Here is a 17,833-nt window from a genome sequence, read left to right as displayed (position 1 = left end):
AAAGAAATTCACCTTGTGTTTACCCAATCAAAACAAATAGTTGACTTGGGTAGTTCATTCAAATGGTCACTTTGGGAATAAGGGATGAGAACAGGATAGATCGTTTTTATAAGTGATTGTTTGATAAATAAGAAGAAAATTGATCTGGTAGTGCTGTGAAGACTCAACTTCTGTGATAAAATTAATAACAAAAATGAACTCTAAAATTGTATAATGAAGGGTTTTTTAAATAAATGGCACGCTTAATTTTAAAATACAAATAATAATAGAAAAAAAAAAGTAGAGCCAGCAAAGTGGTTATTGGAAGACAGATGATATTACTTGTAGATACATGTAAAGCTCTGCTTGATAAATCCTATTACCTAGCTGTAGCTTTTTGGAAAATAGTAGCTGATAAAATCAAGGTGCCACCCATGGCCAGCAAAAAGTTCTACAACAGAAAGGCACATTTCAAAAGTCGAAAATCATTATTCTTTCCCTCAGCAGCCCAGCCATGGCATTGCTGAAGTGCTAGGACTTCTTAAGTGGGAAGCAAATTAATCTTTGTTAATCTTGGTCATGATTGCATAACGTCTGGATGTGAATGTCTGACGTGTGGCACTCTTGTTCCTCTTCTTCTGGCAATCAGAACTGTGAAAATAAACCTTACATTTAAAAAGAAACACCGAGTTTGAAAAAAATAATAGATGTAATCATTGGAACCAAAAAGAAAAAAAATAAATTTACAGGAGAAAAAATATACACGATGTCAGAGTTACAGACGTGCTCTTTTGTGTTAATATATGCACTGCTGTATGTCAGGGCTGTGAAAATGAGCGGCAAAACGAGAAAGCAGGTGGCCAAGTGAATACAGAGAATTTTCAAAAAATTGTTCATTTGCATTTTTTGAGAATCTGTCTCTTGGAGCTTAATTAATACCTTTAAAATTACTTCCTGGAGATGATCTGCATATAGCCCCCAACTGAAACTGCCACTAGGAGCTAATTAGTGAGTAAGGTCAAGTTCCGCAATAAATAAATAAATACAAACACAAACATGCGTGACTCCTAAAGCAACCTCCCAACAAGGACTAGTTCCTCTCGTACTCATTGTATTCATTTGTTAATATGATTAGCCTGAGTCATGTCTGCAGATGAATTCTCGGCCCATAAGAGCCACAAACACCAATGTTTATTCCATTTTATCATGCCAACTCAGATGTAAAACACCACTGTTGTTTTACTTACGCTTTCCAAAAATTTGTCTCTAACTAATCTGATGTCAGAATCCCAGAAGCCCTTATGCACAGCCATCTTGGCTCAGATCCATAGTCCCACTGGCCTGCCATGTGTCACTCTGACCTAGATGGTTCGTGGAAGTGCTATGTGCTCATACTTAACATTATCTTACAGGGTTATAAAGCTTTTCCCCTCTCCTCCTCCATGATAAATGTCCTATTACTTACTGGTTTATAAAATCAATAAATTTATTCCTGCCATTAAAAAAATTTCATCAATCCATACTATTTTTTGAGGTTAGAAATTGTGATAATTTACCAGAAATAGTAACTTATTATTTTGTTCTTTTTGCCTAAACTCCCTGATTCACCATTATGTGATTCTTGTTCATTCTGGTGTTCTGGGTTTTCTTGTTGTTGCTGTTGGGTGCAGTGGACTCAGTTCTGACTCAAAGCAACCCTGTAAGAACAGAATGAGACATTGCCCAGTGCTGCGTCATTCTCACAGTAGTTGCTATGTTGAGCCCATTGTTACAGGCATTGTGTTAATCTGTCTCCTTGAAGATCTTCCTCTTTTTCACTGATCCTCTACTGTACCAAGCATGATGTCCTTCTCCAGGGTCTAGTCCCTCCTGATAACATGTCCAAAGTACATGAGATGAACTCTCATCATCCTTGCTTCTAAGGAGCATTCTGGCTGTACTTCTGGCAGTCCGTGGTATATTCAATGTTCTTCTCCAACACCACAATCCAAAGGCATCAATTTTTCTTCCGGTCTTCCTTATTCATTGTCCAGCTTTTGCATGCATATGAGGCAATTGAAAATACCATGGCTCAGGTCAGACACACCTTAGTCCTCAAAATGATGTCTTTGCTTTTTAACACCTTAAAGAGCTCTTTTGCAGCAGATTTGCCCAATGTGCTACTTCATTTGATTTCTTGACTGCTGCTTCCATGGGTTGCTATTATCTGGACCTTCAGATATAATGGCATTTCCTCCTTGACAGGCCACAATTATAAATAAATACTCTGATAAATCTTCTTCAATGTAAATTTTTGGTTTTATTATTTTCACATATATGTAGTATATCTATCAGTATAGCTTATGTAAGAGAGAAAATTATTGTTACATGAATCCAAAAATGACAATAGCATTTGCTTTCAAAGAGGGGAGTATAATCCATATCAATCGGAAAATAAATGTCTTCCACTCGAGGGATTATTGGATGAGGGAGATAAGGTATGATGGAATTTCAAAGCTTCTGCCCAGTCTCGTGTGCTACTGGAAGCTGAGGCCAGCACTTGATGAACTCTTGGTTCCATCAGCATATCAGTGAGTCTTTGTACTTGCTTTAGCCGACCTGGAGTTAGACCAAGAATGGAATATTGAACCAATTTACTAAGTCATGTGTGAAGAATTGAGTTTCTGAGGTGAATGTGAGGGTGACTGTGAAGTGAAAGAACTATGGGGTTGGAGGAGAATGATTAGAGAGACGGATGGGCAGACCAATAGGGGAATGGAGTCCTCAGAGTAATGTGGACAATTAGAAAGAGAATTTGGCAAATCTCCCAGGATATGGAATAGACAAATAAGTATAACATGCATTATACATATTTGCCTCAGGGAGACAGAATAATCTTCCAAAAAAACGGTTTTACTATTTTCCTTGTCCTTTTAAATAAAATTTGTTTCAGCTGTCTATCTCTTATCCTGAGAGAATCTGGTGTTCTAATTCTCTATAGTTCCAGACAACAGTAAGTGATTAATGTAATAATACAATATAATATATGTTATAATATATGTTATGATATATTATAACATAACAACACATGTAATATACTGTGGTTAGTTGCCGTTGAGTCGATTCTGACTCATGGTGACCCCATATGTGTAAAGTAGAACTGCTCCGTAGGGTTTTCAAGGCTATGATCTTTCAGAAGCAGATTGCCAGGTCTGTCTTCTGAGGTATCTCTGGGTGGGTTTGAGCTGCAAATCTTTCTGCTAGTGGTCGAGAGTGTAACTATTTGAGCTACCCAGAAACTAATATAATATAATATAGTATAACATGTCATAGCATGGCATGGCATGGCATAGCATAGTATAGTATAAACCAAACCAAACCCAGTGCTGTTGATTGGATTCTGACTCATAGTGACCCTATAGGAAAGAGCAGAACTGGCCTGTAGGGTTTCCAAGGAGCGGCTGGTGGATTTGAATTGCTGACCTTTTGGTTAGCAGCTGAACTCTTAACCACTGCACCACCAGGGCTCCATGGTATAGTATAGTACAGCATAAAACCAAAAAACAAACCCACTGCCAACAAGTCAATTCTGACTCATAGCGACCCTATAGGACATAGTAGAATCACCCTATATGGTTCCCAAGGATGTAATCTTTATGGAAGCAGGCTGCCACATCTTTCTTCCACCGAGCAGTTGGTGGGTTCAAACCACCTACCTTTTGGTTAGCAGCCGAGCACTGTAACCACTGTGCCACCAGGGCTCCTTAGTTCACTATAGTATAGACTAGTATTAGTATAGTATAGTATTAGTATAGTATAGTATAATACTATACAATATAATACAATACAATGTAATATAATATAATAATATATGTTATGATATATGATATGATATGATATGATATGATATAATATAATATGAGGTGTTGGTGTCATCATTAGGTGCCGTTGAGTCAGTTCTGACTCATAGAGTCCCAGTGTACCACAGAACAAAATACTGCCTGGTTGAGGGTCTTCCTCTTTTTCACTGACCCTCAACTTAACCAAGCATGATGTCCTTCTCCAGGGACTGGTCCCTCCTGATAACATGTCCAAAGTATGTGAGACATAGTCTCTCCATCCTTGCTTCCAAGGAGCCTTCTGGTTGTACTTCTTCCAAGAAGATTGTTTATTCTTTTGGTAGTCTATTCATTATTCTTTGCCAACATCACAATTCAAAGGCGTCAATTCTTCCTTATTCATTGTCCAGCTTTCGCATGCATATGAAGCAATTGAAAACACCATGGCTTGGGTCAGGAACACCTTAGTCTTTAAGGTGACATCTTTGCTTTTCAATACTTTAAAGAGGTCTTTTGCAGCAGATTTGCCCAATGCAATGCGTCTTTTGATTTCTTGACTGCTGCTTCCATGGGTGTTGATTGTGGATCCAAGTAAAATGAAATCTTTGACAACTTCAGTCTTTTCTCCGTTTATCATGATGTTGCTTACTATGACAAACTGAGTGACACGTAGGGGATAATTGGAGGTAGTTTACTGCACGAAAGGAATAATGGAATGACTGACTGGCAGCTGGGAGGTATTTAAATAGAGTGGCCTTTAATGTCCCTGTGAAGAGGTGCCATTTGAGCAGACCACCACTTGATGAGAAGGGACCAGCCGAAAGTTTGAGGAAAGAGTGTGAGGGAAAGAAGTGGAACCAGGGTCTATACTTTTTTTTTTTTTCCCCCCTAAGATTATGAACGGAACACAAGCTGGAGGGCAAAGAGGAATCAAGAGCAGAGTTTCCGGTTTTCATATGTGTTTTAAGATGAGTCGTTCTAATGTGTGGATCCCTGACAGGTAGACTCGTGTACACGAGAACCCCTACAACCTAAGTGAATCAGATTGTTATGTGAATCCCAAAGCACAATGCGGATACAAAGACATGTCAGTAGACTGGCCTCTTTAAGATCAAAGCACAGTCCTGGTGAGAGGAGCCAAGCAAGGAAACTGTCCAAATAGAAGGTAAAAGTGTAACAAATAATAGTTGCAGCAGCTGTGACGCTAGCCCATTCAGCAACCACCAGTAGCAGCTGACCAGGCGCGTAACCACAGTGCCTGACAGCAGGCATCAATGGTCTCTGAGTGGTCAGTGGGAAGCACAGGGCTACAGACAGACAGCCAGGATGGTCCTCAGCGCTCTTTGGTCCAAATGTGAGATACTTTAATTAGAGATTTTAGAGATAAATCAAGGGGCACAATTGTTCTATTCACAATGGGCCACATGTCACTGGAAGACTGGCTGAGGTGGCCTTATGTCTTATGGGTATACCTGCAGGGATGTTATTGCTTTTTTAAAACCAACATTTCCGAATTCACAGATACATCTAGCTCAAAGAATTTCAGTTCATATCTGGAGGACCTGTACCCCACTCCCAATTTTCCCTTCTTTGGCCCACCCTGTTTCTCTCCTTTCCTTCACAGACAAACCTCTTCAAATTACAAATAATTGGATGTCTCCAGTTGCTCATTTCCAGCTCATTTCACTCTATTCTTATTGTGTTTTTATCTTTATCACTTCATCTAAATTGCTACTAGCTCATTTAATAACAGAATCAATGGCATTGTTTTATAGGCTGAAGCTCATATTTGTCCTTGCCAAATTATATTACATTTTATGTTTTTTTATGCTTACAACCAAATCTCTTACTATTCTTACTCTATCAGCCTGACCCTAGGTGATTTCACCCACTCGAGACCTCGATCACTGTCTAATAGCTTGCTGATCAACGATTTTATGTCAGAGCAAACCTCTGACATACTTGAATGTGCAACCACTTCTTCAACATTCCCACAATGTCATGGATTGAATTGTGCCCTCCCAAAATGTGTGTCAACTGGTAACATAATTGGTTATTTCGATTGTTTCTAATTTTTGACAATTTAAATGATGATCTCATAAATATTTCTGCACATAAAGCTTTTCTTATTGTCATATTTTCTTGGAATGGTTACCTGATAAAACAATTAATGGATAGAAGGGTACATGGCCCTTTTAACCTTTTTAACATTTCCATGTTGTTTCTGAAATGGTTTTAACAACGAATGGTAATGCCACCTTCTAGGAATAAGTTTTTTTTTAATTTATTGAGGAATTTTTTTCTTAAAACAGTATAAATTTTGTCTACATGATCTCATTTCTATTTTTATTTATCTCTATATATGTATGTCTGTGTGTATTTACCTATGTTTCCATATATATGTGTCTATGTATCTTTAATATGTAGCTATTTATTTCATAGCTAAATCTATTGAGATATAGATTTAAATTTACATCTTCATTTACATATAGGTGGTTATTTATTTAAATATAGACATAGACAATGACATAGATAACAGACAGGAATGAAAATACAGGTGTATTCTATGTGCCAGGAAGTGTATTGGGCTCTGAAGACAGAAGTGGATAAAATACACTAAATTATAACAGAACTGGCGAGTACTAAATGAAATAGCTATATATAACACTACTGTCTTTCCAGATTTAAGGCATCTTTGACAAAATACATATGTCCAAGCATTATAATAAAATCCAAGAGTGATTTTTCAAGCCTTCTCAGTTTTACTTAGTGTTTTTATAATTTTATTAAAGCTGATATCATCACACCCTGTGGGTTGAGGCAAGAGACCATGTGTGGTATGAATTCTCCTTGGATACACACTCATCTGTAGTATCTTGGCAGAATTAGCATAAAACTGAGGGAATATAGTCTCATTTGATGATTCTGATCTGGGAATTTTCAGTCCATTCTAAAAATCTTGGAATGTACTTCACCTGTAGTTCATTACCATCATTTTCAAACCAATAACACTTTATGAAATGCCTGCATGCAACATTCTAGTCTGTGGGGGAATATCTCCTTTGCCAGCCATGGTTTCTATAGTCTCTTGGCTGACCCTAAAGATTTAAGTACAAATTAAGACTTCCTCTTTATTTTAAGAATTTTTCTAAAAATTAAATCAAGCAGCCTTAGAGCCACAACTATGGTTTTTCTATTTCATATTAAACATTTAATAGACTCTGTATGTGTGTGTGTGTGTGTTTGCACACATTGAATTGCAAATGTAGGTGCTTTGTTTAGATTTTAGTGAGAATCAGGATGTTAAAATTATTAAATGTTTTGCACCATTTTCTTGTCAGTTAATCTTAAATTGCCCTTAGGACAGGCATAAACCATTTACTTCATATTGTTTCATAGTGATTGATCTATTACTCTTGAACTTTGAACCTTAAATTGCAGGATCAGACTGCTGGGTACGCATGGGTCTTAAAATCATGTCCTATGGACAAGTCATTGATCCAACTGAAGTGAAAGCCTGCACCATAGCCAACTATAATCACTCCCAAACTTGCCAAAATTTCCAGAAGGTTTTTCATGGGGAAATGAAAAGCTACAAAGACTATCAAAGAGCTTTCTGAAGAATGTATCACACACCTAATAACTCAGTTGACTGCTCTTTGGTTGAGAGGGAAAATTATTAAAGTTTACAGAAATTGTATTTTTTAAAGTAGAATGATTGGGAGTAATCAACAAAATCACCAGAAAGTGAAGAATTAAGGTAGATAATTAGCAATATTATATAATAGTCTTAGCTTCTTACCAGTATCAACAACATGCTTGTATACATTAACTTGCTATTTGGACTTTAAACAGAAAGTTTCACAGTAACTTCACACAAATTTTTAATATGTAGTATTTTTTTTCACTTACTTAATTCACTATTTCACTCTCACCCAGGTTTTGATCTGCAGTAGTTACATATTAAATTCTTCTAGAACACAATCATACCTCATTAAAAAAGAAATCGAATTTTATCAAATTACTCTTCATATCTTGTTGGTAGCATTGTTTCTTCAGATACTTCACTGCTCTCCACTTTATGAAAATTAAGATATTCGTGTTATTTAAATGGAAAATCATTATGACAAATGGAGAAGTTACACAATTTAGTAAATAATGCTCTTTCAGTTCATTTAAAGTTAACTCCCATTTCTCTTTATCGCAGTGCCAAGGTACAGACACAGGCAGCAGAGAACATAATTTGAAAACAGACTTAGGAAATTTGTATAAACACTTCTTTCTTATAATTCCTTTTCTCAAAATCTGAAGAAATTATTATTACTTTTTCTCTCTCATCTTATGGTTGGTCCTCAACTGTTTTCCAAATCACACTCTGTCTCCTAACTTTTGGAGAGAAAGTAAACTCAAAATATGAGTTTAAAGAACTTTTTTTTTGTTATGTTATTTTTTTTTTTTACTTTTTATTGTACTTTAGATGAAGGTTTACAGAGCAAATTAGTTTCTCATTAAACAGTTAATACACACATTGCTTTGTGACATTGGTTGCAAACCCCATGATATGTCAACACTCTCCCCTTCTTGACCTTGGATTCCGTGTTACCAATTTTCCTGTCCCCTCTCGCCTTCTTGTCCTTGCCACTGAGCTAGTGTACCCATTTAGTTTCATTTTGTTTTGTGGGCCCATCTAATCTTTGGCTGAAGGGTGAACCTCAGGAGTGACTTCAGTACTGAGTGAAAAGGGTGTCTGGGGGCCATACTTTCAGGGTTTCTCCAGCCTCTGTCAAACCAGTAAGTCTGGTCTTGTTTTGTGAGTTAGAATTTTGTTCTACAATTTTCTCCAGCTCTGTCCAGGACCCTCTGTTGTGATCCCGGTCAGAGCAGTCAGTGGTGGAACCATCTAGTTGTGCTGGACTCAGTCTGGTGGAGGCTGTGGTACTTATGGTCCATTATTCCCTTGGATTAATCTTTCCCTGTGTCTTTGGGTTTTTTCAGCCTTGCTACAGACAGGGTGGGACCAGTGTAGTATCTTAGAGGCTGCTCACAAGCTTTGAAGACCCCAGATGTTATTCACCAAAGTAGGTTGTAGAACATTTTCTTTATAAACTATGTTATGCTGATTGAGCTAGATGTCCCCCAAGGTCCTCGGCCCTCAGCCCAATAATTCGGTCCCTCAGGGAGTCTGGATGTGTCTGTGAAGCTTTCATGACCTTGCCTTGGTCAAGCTGTGTTGACTTCCCCAGTATTGTGCACTGCCTTATCCTTCACCAAAGTTACCACTTACCTATTTTCTAGTCAGTGTTTTTCTCTCCCCCACCCCGTAACCATCAAAGATTATTTCTTTCTGTGTATAAACCTTTTAATGAGTTTTGATAATAGTAATCTCATACAATATTCATCCGTTTGTAATTGAGTTATTTCATTCAGCATAATGCCCTCCATATTCATCCATGTTGTGAGATGTTTTACAGATTCATCATTGTTCTTTATTGTTGTATAGTATTCCATTGTCCATATGCTTATGCATTCATCTGTTGATGGGCACTTAAGTTGTTCCCATCTTTTTACTATCGTGAATAATACTGCTATGAACATAGGTGTGCATATGTCTATTCCTGTGACGGCTCTTATTTCTCTAAGATATATTCCTAGGGGTAAGATTGCTGGATCATGTGGTATTTCTATTTCTAGCTTTTTAAGGAAGCATCATATCATTTTCCAAAATGGTTGTACCATTTTACATTCCCACTAGCACTGCATGAGAGTTCCAAGCTCCTCACAGCCTCTCCAACATTTATTATTTTGTGTTTTTTTGATTCATGCCAGTAATGTTGGGGTGAGATGGAATCTCATTGCAGTTTTAATTTGCATTTCTCTGAAGGCTGGTGATTGCAAGCATTTCCTCATGTGGCTGTTAAGCTGCATGAATGTCTTCTTTTGTGAAGAGTCTGTTCATATCCTTTGATCATTTTTTAATTGGATTATTTGTCTTTTTTGTTGCAGAGGTGTTGAATTTTCCTGTAGATTTTAGAGATTAAGCTTTTGTTGGATTTGTCATAGCCAACAATTTTTTTCCAGGCTGTAAGTTCTCATTTTACTCTCTTGGTGAAGCCTTTTGATGAGCATAAGCATTTAATTTTTAGAAGATCTCAGTTATCTAGCTTATCTTCTGGTGTTTGTGTATTGTTAGTTATGGTTTGTATCCTATTTATGCTGTGTATTAGGGCCTCTGGTGTTGGCTCTATTTTTTCTCCTATGATCTTTATAGTTTTTGCTTTTATATTTAGGTCTTTGATCCGTTTTGAATTAGTTTTTGTGTATGGTGTGAGGTGTGGGTCCTGTTTCATTTTTTGAGTTTAAAGAACTTTAAAGAACAAAGGCTATCAAAATTTAATTAGTTGCATTTTGCATATCATAGCCGTTGAATTTTGCTTTTCAGGAGGCAGGCAAAAACAATAACCAGAAATCTCCTAAAATCAATGTTAACTCATCTTTACAGAATTCTCCATACAAATAGAGTCCTGCTCTTCTATCTTATGGTTCTATTTTGTGATTTTAATGGATTTGATAAGTATTTTCCCCATGTAACTTTTTATATGTTTAAAAAAAATTAATGTAGGAAAGTCAATTAAAAAAAAAAAAAAAAAAACCCATTGCCGTCGAGTCTATTCTAACTCATAGTGACCCTATAGGACAGAGTAGAACTGCTCCACAGAGTTTCCAAGGAGCAGACGGTGGATTCAAACTGCCAACCTTTTGGTTAGCAGCCGAGCTCTTAACCACTGTGTCACGGGAGCTTCAGGACAGTCAGTAGATTGTTATTTACTACTTCAGTTTCAACAGTATATTGTAAAGGATGTAAAAATATACAGTACAATTGAAAGCAGTGGAACAGTCTCAACATCTGTTGTTTAAGTATCTACTGTATGTAACACTTTGAATTAGGTATGAATTCTACATTAACATTGAGAGTCTATTATAGAATGAGCATTATGATAAGCAATGAAAATGCCTAATAATTAATAACATTTCTTTCCCATAGGAAAAAAAAATTTGTGTTAATATTAAAGAATTGAGTAAGAAGAATTTACATTTTGAGAAACAGCAAAGTAAACCTAATCGTTTATTTCCTAAAAATATCGGTCGTGAAGAATAGGAAAAGAATCCATTGTTTTTCATTTTTAATTTTATCAATACATTTTATTTTTCCACCAAGCTGGGTTAATATTGGTAATTTTATTCAAAATATGCTTCTTTTCTTTCTGGCTTCTTTTTTTTTTTTTCAAATATTTCTTAAAAATGCCAAATATCTTTTATTTTATTAGTAAATAATTAACTTCATTTTGAAGATTGCTATATTGTTGTCCCTGTTGTTTACATGGAAACCCTGGTGGTGTAGTGGTTAAGAGCAACAGCTGCTAACCAAAAAGTCTGCAGTTCGAATCCACCAGGCGCTCCTTGGAAATCCCATGCGGCAGTTCTACTCTGTCCTATAGGGTTGCTATGAGTTGGAATCGACTCGACGGCAACGGGTTATTATTTACATGGACCTCTGGCGGTGCAGTGTTTAAGAAGTCAGCTGCTAACCAGAAGGTTGGCAGTTCAAAACCACCAGTCACTCCTTGGAAATCCTATGTGGCAGTTCTACTCTGTCCTATAGGGCTTCTATGAGTCAGAATTGACTTGATGGCAATGGGTTTGTTTTTTTTTTTTCCGTTGGTATTCTTTATATAACTGTTAAACAAAGGCCATAAAAATTTTCTGTAAGTTATGATTGATGTCATTTTTCTAGGACTTAAAGTAAGGGAGGATATATATATAGAGAGAGAGAGAGATAGATTGACATATTTACTTTACTTCGTAAATGATCATTAGTGCTTCTTTTTAGTATCACTCAAACTGAATATAAAATGCAGACACATAAAATACAATAATGTCTTTCCAAAAGGATTTTGGAGATAATTATGGTTTGGGTGAAAGAATATCGAACTTAGTGCAAGAAGACATGTTTAAAATCCCCAAATCTTTGTCTTACTAACTGTGATATCTTAAATCAATCGTTGAATTTCTTTGAAACTCTTTTCCTCCATTGAAACTGAAAGGATCAAATCAACCATTAGTTTTTGCTGCAAGAATGAATTGACAGAAAATGTTTTGCTGACTGCTCTTTGATCTACAAATGCAAGGTAACAGTCATAGTCCACATAGAGTTATAATTTAAACTTAATGAAAATGAGAGGACGTACATGTTTCCCAGCAAATGGGAATTTTTTTTCACTTCCAGAAATAATAACTAATTCCGACCTTCTATGTGAAATGTCTTCAAAAGCCACTGCTTATTAAAAGCATAACTGTTTCACGCATGCACACGTAAATGTTTTATACATACACCACATACACAGACAGAAAGCCTGAATTTTTCAAATTTTTCTGACTATTCTAAAGCTTTTATTTTCATTTTCTGGTTATTTAATGGCTTTTATTTTCCAAATACCACCTGTATTTGCCATTAATTGTATTTAAAAATCAAACCCTACAGCCCTTTTTTCATTAGCTCTTTTTTGGCTTAGGGACTCTGCAATGCAGTTAGGACTTAGAGTTCACCATTGTTCTCAGAATTCTTTGACAGTGAGAGCTTCTTTCATCTTCCCTCCCATCTGTAGTGTCTCACCTTCCACCTTTTCAGGCACTATGTAATTATCATGTCCTCGTACTACTTTTCTTTTCTCCATCAGCTTTGACAAGAAGATGGATCCTCTAGCTACAGAGTACATGTCATTGTTCATGAAGCTCTCGCCCAACAGGAACTTAAATATTAATTGTGAAAAAACGGCCATGGGGTAGGGATCTTTGATGAACTAAAATTACTGTTGTGCTCTGATGTGCAGGGCCTTTAATTTTGCCATCTGGGCCTAATTGACAGAGAATGACTAGGAATTGTAGCTTGGAGAATTGGTGAACTTTGTGGATGGACAATTAACTAGAAAAAGAACAAGCCAGTCTGAAAAATTGTGGGTGTCTCTGAAAGCATGGTGTCTGCCTACCTTCAGAATATGCAGCCAGTTTTCTATCAACGAGACACATTTCTTGCATTGAACAGTAGTTTGGACTATAGTCAAGATTAGTTACATGGCATTTGGGCCTAAAGAAAGATTCAACATCTTATAGAAATAATATCCCTTATCATAGGATCCCTCAGTGTTTTCCTCGTCACTTTGTTTCCCTAGCACTTGCTATTGCAACACAGAAATCCTCTTGCCAGATCTCTGTCGGGGACTGTAGATATTACAGCCATGTGATTTAGTAGATATTCGTCTCCGGCAGAAAATGAAGAAAACGAATCATAAGCATTTATACTTTTAAATTAAAATTAATTGATTCTGAGTTCACTCACAAAATTAGTTTTTATTTAAAAGAAAAAAGGATGAAAGAGCCGTATTGAGTAAACCACTAGCTGTATTGAAAACAGTAAATTTAACTGAATGATTAGGAAGAAGGGAGTTATTAACCTAGTTATTTTCAAACAACAATTTATTTGTCAATTTCAATCTTTTTTTTTTTTTAAAACTGATCGTTTTTTCTTTCATATTAGCATGCTTGAATAGAAACACAGGCTAAGTCTCCTGCATTTGATGTTATGTTTTACGGTTATCACGGAAGAATTTTTTTTTAATATAGACATGTCCCATTGCCAAACCAGTGGCGGTTTTCTTTACGGCCATTAGCTCTATAAAAGTGAAACTTTTTGTAAAAAAAAAATTAGTGAGATTTTGACTACGATATAAAAAAAAGTTACATTTGAAATTTACATTTCCTTTTTGGTCCCTAGGACTTAAACATGAAAGTTATGTGTTAGAAAATATTGTACTGGTAGATCTGATTTAGGATTTGAGATTATATGCACTGAATATTATAATTTTCGGTCTAAAAGATCTTAGAAATTGTCTAACTTTATTCTCTCCTTTTGAAAATAAAGGGACTGAGACATAGAGGGCTGCTTACTTTTCTTAACATCACAGCTGCCTCCAGAACCTACTCTCCTGACTTCAATCTAACATTTAACTTACTATGAAAAATCAGGAAGAATTACAAGTACAGTCCCATATATTAATTATAGCTTCAAGACCACGATCAAGGACAATTCATGCACAAAATTGATTATAGAACAACTATATAAAAAGCTGAATTTAGAGCCTCCATAGAAGGTTTAAAAGATACTGGAAGAATCAGCTGATTTTGAGCATTGTAAATTTTAATGTTGTTGGTATGTGCCAATGAGTCATTTCCAGCTCAAGGCAACCCTATGTACAACAGAACGAAACATGCCCAGTCCTGTGCCATCCTCACAACTGTTGTTATGCTTGAGCCTATACTGTTGCAACCACTGTGTCACTCCATCTTGTTGAGGATCTTCCTCTTTTTCGCTGACCCTCTACTTTACCAAGCATGATGCCCTTCTCCAGGGACTGGTCCCTCCTGATAGAATGTCCAAAGGATGTGAGAAATTTTAATAGGATGAGGAAAAAAGAGAGCAAATTCCTAGGAGGAAAGATATTTGTGTTTCTTATTTAAAAAATATTTGGGAAGGGAAGATAATAGCAGATAAGACAACTTTCAGGAGGTCTTATTATATGTTAATGAGCAAAATTGGGTTTGGCAAGTATAGCTAAGTAAAGTTTTCCTATCTTATCCACCAATTTTGGAATTGTATAGGTGCTGCTTATATATGTTAGTAAAATCTGTGTTTCTCGGTGTATTTTATAAGCTCTGCATTTCCACTTGACTTTTGGGTTGGTATTGGAATTGAGTTTTAGAAGGAAAATGTTTTTTTTTGCAATCTAGCATACATTTAATATAATGCTAACAGGTAATAATTTAATATAATACTGACATAGCAAACTTCCAAAAATACTGGAAATATTAATACTTATCTAAAGGAAAATAAGTTTTAAGGTGAAATTTATCATATGTTGGAGCCCTGGTGGCACAATGATTAAAAGCTGCTAACTAAAAGGTCGGCAGTTCGAATCCACCAGCCGCTCCTTGGAAACCAGAAGGGGCCGTTCTACTCTGTCCTATAGTGTCGCTACCAGTCAGAATCGACTCAACCGCACCGGGTTTGGTTTTTGGTTTCATTGTATGTTGCTACCTTTGTTTACAACCATGATAATGATTTACTTGTGTTGAATATTAGAATTTCAAAAATAAAGATCTTTTAAATATTAACAGGTTGTCTAAGAATTATGCCAAAACTTATTCCCTTTTTTCTCATTTCAGACAATGCAAATCAAGCACTTTGACGCAGTCCTACCCCTTCAGATTGCCGAAACACCAGATGTTGTTGAACTCTTCTCCCCGTTGAACCAGAATGATCACAATGAGCATCCCAAAGTCACTTTCTCGTAATCTCAAATATTTAATTAGAATAAGGTATGTCTTTGGGAAGAGAGATGCTGTTCTGTCCACGGACTATGCTTCCAACTCCTTGAGAAAGCTTCTAGATAGGAAGCAGTACATGAAGCTTGCAAACTAGTGAATTCCTTTCCAATCTCATGTTTGCTGTGTTAAAAAAAAAAAAAGTGTATTTCTTCTGAGTCAAATGCTTCTCCTCGTGTGTCTTCTGTACACTACTATTAATCAGTAATGAGATATTCCATACACTGATATCAGGCTTCTATTTCTCCTCATGCCTGCCAAAACATCCTCTTTTAATGATACCCTAAAACAGGTCTTTCCTGTCCTTTCTCTTATATAAATGTATTATTGTTCCTGTGTTTTATTAACATCACCAGGGCTGTCTCCTAGGTAAAAGATTAATTACTTGGCTGTGATTCACAGAAATGGAGCTACAACTAAATTACTGAGGGAATATATCAGAAAATCAGTTATTGTTATGTCACAGCTAAAACTCTTTAAAACAGGAAATAAAGAAATGCTCTTCAATATATTAGCATGCCTATATGTCAGGAAAAAAAAAAAAAAGCCTCAGATCTTTATTAGAAGTTGATGGGTAACCAAAAGAACATCAATAGACCAATAGCCAATTCCTGCTTAACTCTGATAAATGTATTCTGACTTTACCATTATGCCTCCTGGTTAGCGAATATCTCTTTGTTGCTCGTTAATTAAATGTGGGTTAGCCATATTTCTGTGAACCTCAATAACTGGTGGGCGCTAGGGGAGAATCAAAACATCATTTCTAATTAAAGTCGTAATTGTGATTTGTAGTCTTTGAAGTTCAGTTTTTTAATTTTGCCAAAATGTTTTTCCCGAGACCATGTTTTATTTTCTAGCTTCTTTCAAGTACAGTGAAACCTGTGAGAACTGGAACTCAGCGGGACTGCCTTGTTTTTCTGGGTCTCCAAAGTTTTCCGCCTTTGACAGGGTGCAGTCTTACCACTTTTCTGTCGCTCGCTATTAAGAATCTCATCTCATAAACATCCAGACAGTGTTTTGTTTTGATTTTATAGGACTGGAAAAGAAACTAAACCATTTTTATGATTTGCATGTTAATTCCAATTATGTACAGACATGTGCACATACTATGCAAACAAAGATATGTGTAAAATTCACTTTTAGTTGGACTTCTTGGAATGCTTTCTGACCTTCACATCTGCATTTCCTCACATCCAGGTTGCAGTACCAATGATGTTCTAGTCATGTTGACATCTCAGGTGTTGGCTTTCAGAGAATATTTACTAGATTGAAGTAACTGTTTTAGTGGAAAAGATTTGAGTTTTCCTTGTCTGACAGGTTTCCACTTCATATAGTTTCCGGCTTTTGCAGGTTTTGCTGTAATTTCTGAATAACTCTCAAATGTCATTATACAGCAAAGATTTATTTAAAAAAATTAAAAAAGAAACACACTCTCATGTAGCACAAAAAATTCCGTTTCACTGGATTCACTTCTCTTACGAGGCAGTGCTTTGGATGTCAGTGGCTAATTCAGTTCAGTTTTACTTTTTTATTTATTTTCTTCTCATTTATTTATTTAATAGTAGGAACTATTTTGGTTAATGAGGTCTGGGAAGGTATCTTTGTTTTTTGTTTTTTTTTGTTTTTTGGTGGTGGTTGTGCTTTAAGTGAAAGTTTACAATTCAAGTTAGTCTCTCATACAAAAATTTATACACTCATTGTTATGTGACCCTAGTTGCTCTCACTGTACTGTGACAGCACACTCCTTTCTACCCGATTTCCCGTGTCTTTTCAACCAGCTCCTAACCCTTTCTGTCTTCTCATCTCGCCCCTGGACAGGAGCTGCCCATTTAGTCTCATGTATCTACTTGAGTTAAGAAGCACACTCTTCACAAATATCATTTTATGTCGCATTGTCCAGTCTAATCTCTGTCTGAAGAGTTGGCCTCGGGAATGGTTTTATGTGCCATTCAGACATGGCTGCACTGTTGACAACTTCAGCCCCTCAAAGGCCCATATGCTACACACAGCATGTTGAGACTTGTCAGTGATGAGAAGGAGATTAGGCATGACTTGTTTTTCCAAAACCTATTGTCTCATTACTGATTGGCTTGTTTACCTGAAGTCCTTTCTCCCTTGCCCGAAACTCACTGTTACTCACCCAAAGCCCATTGTTCTGTTGTTTGCTTCACTGCTTGCTGTATTGGCTATAAATAAACTCCTGGGACTGAAGCCGGGGTCGTCGACTCTTCGGAGTGACCCTCCTTGGCCCCACTTCTCTGTAAGAGTTGTGTAGTTGGCTACCGTCGCTGTTCCGAGAGATGGTGCCCCGTGTGAGGGGGCTGTAGACACCCTCGCACTCAAATCCCTTCAGGTGGTGAGTATAGGATGCGCGTCCATTTCAGGCTAGGTTTCATAGCCCAAGAGCGGCGGGGCTTTCCACAGAGCTTTCTCGAACGCTCTCAGTTCAGGCTGGGGCTTTCCTGAATGCTCTCAAGGGATTTCAGGCTTCAGGCCAGGAGCTTTCACTGTCTCTTATTTTCTTTTTTCATTTTCCTTTTCTCCCTCATTATGGGGAATTCTCTTTCTTCTGAACAGCGTCAACACAAAACCCAGTTGTT

This window comes from Trichechus manatus, unplaced genomic scaffold, assembly GCF_000243295.1.
Source record: "Trichechus manatus latirostris isolate Lorelei unplaced genomic scaffold, TriManLat1.0 scaffold00102, whole genome shotgun sequence".
Taxonomy (NCBI): domain Eukaryota; kingdom Metazoa; phylum Chordata; class Mammalia; order Sirenia; family Trichechidae; genus Trichechus; species Trichechus manatus.
Note: the sequence above shows the minus strand (reverse complement) of the source record.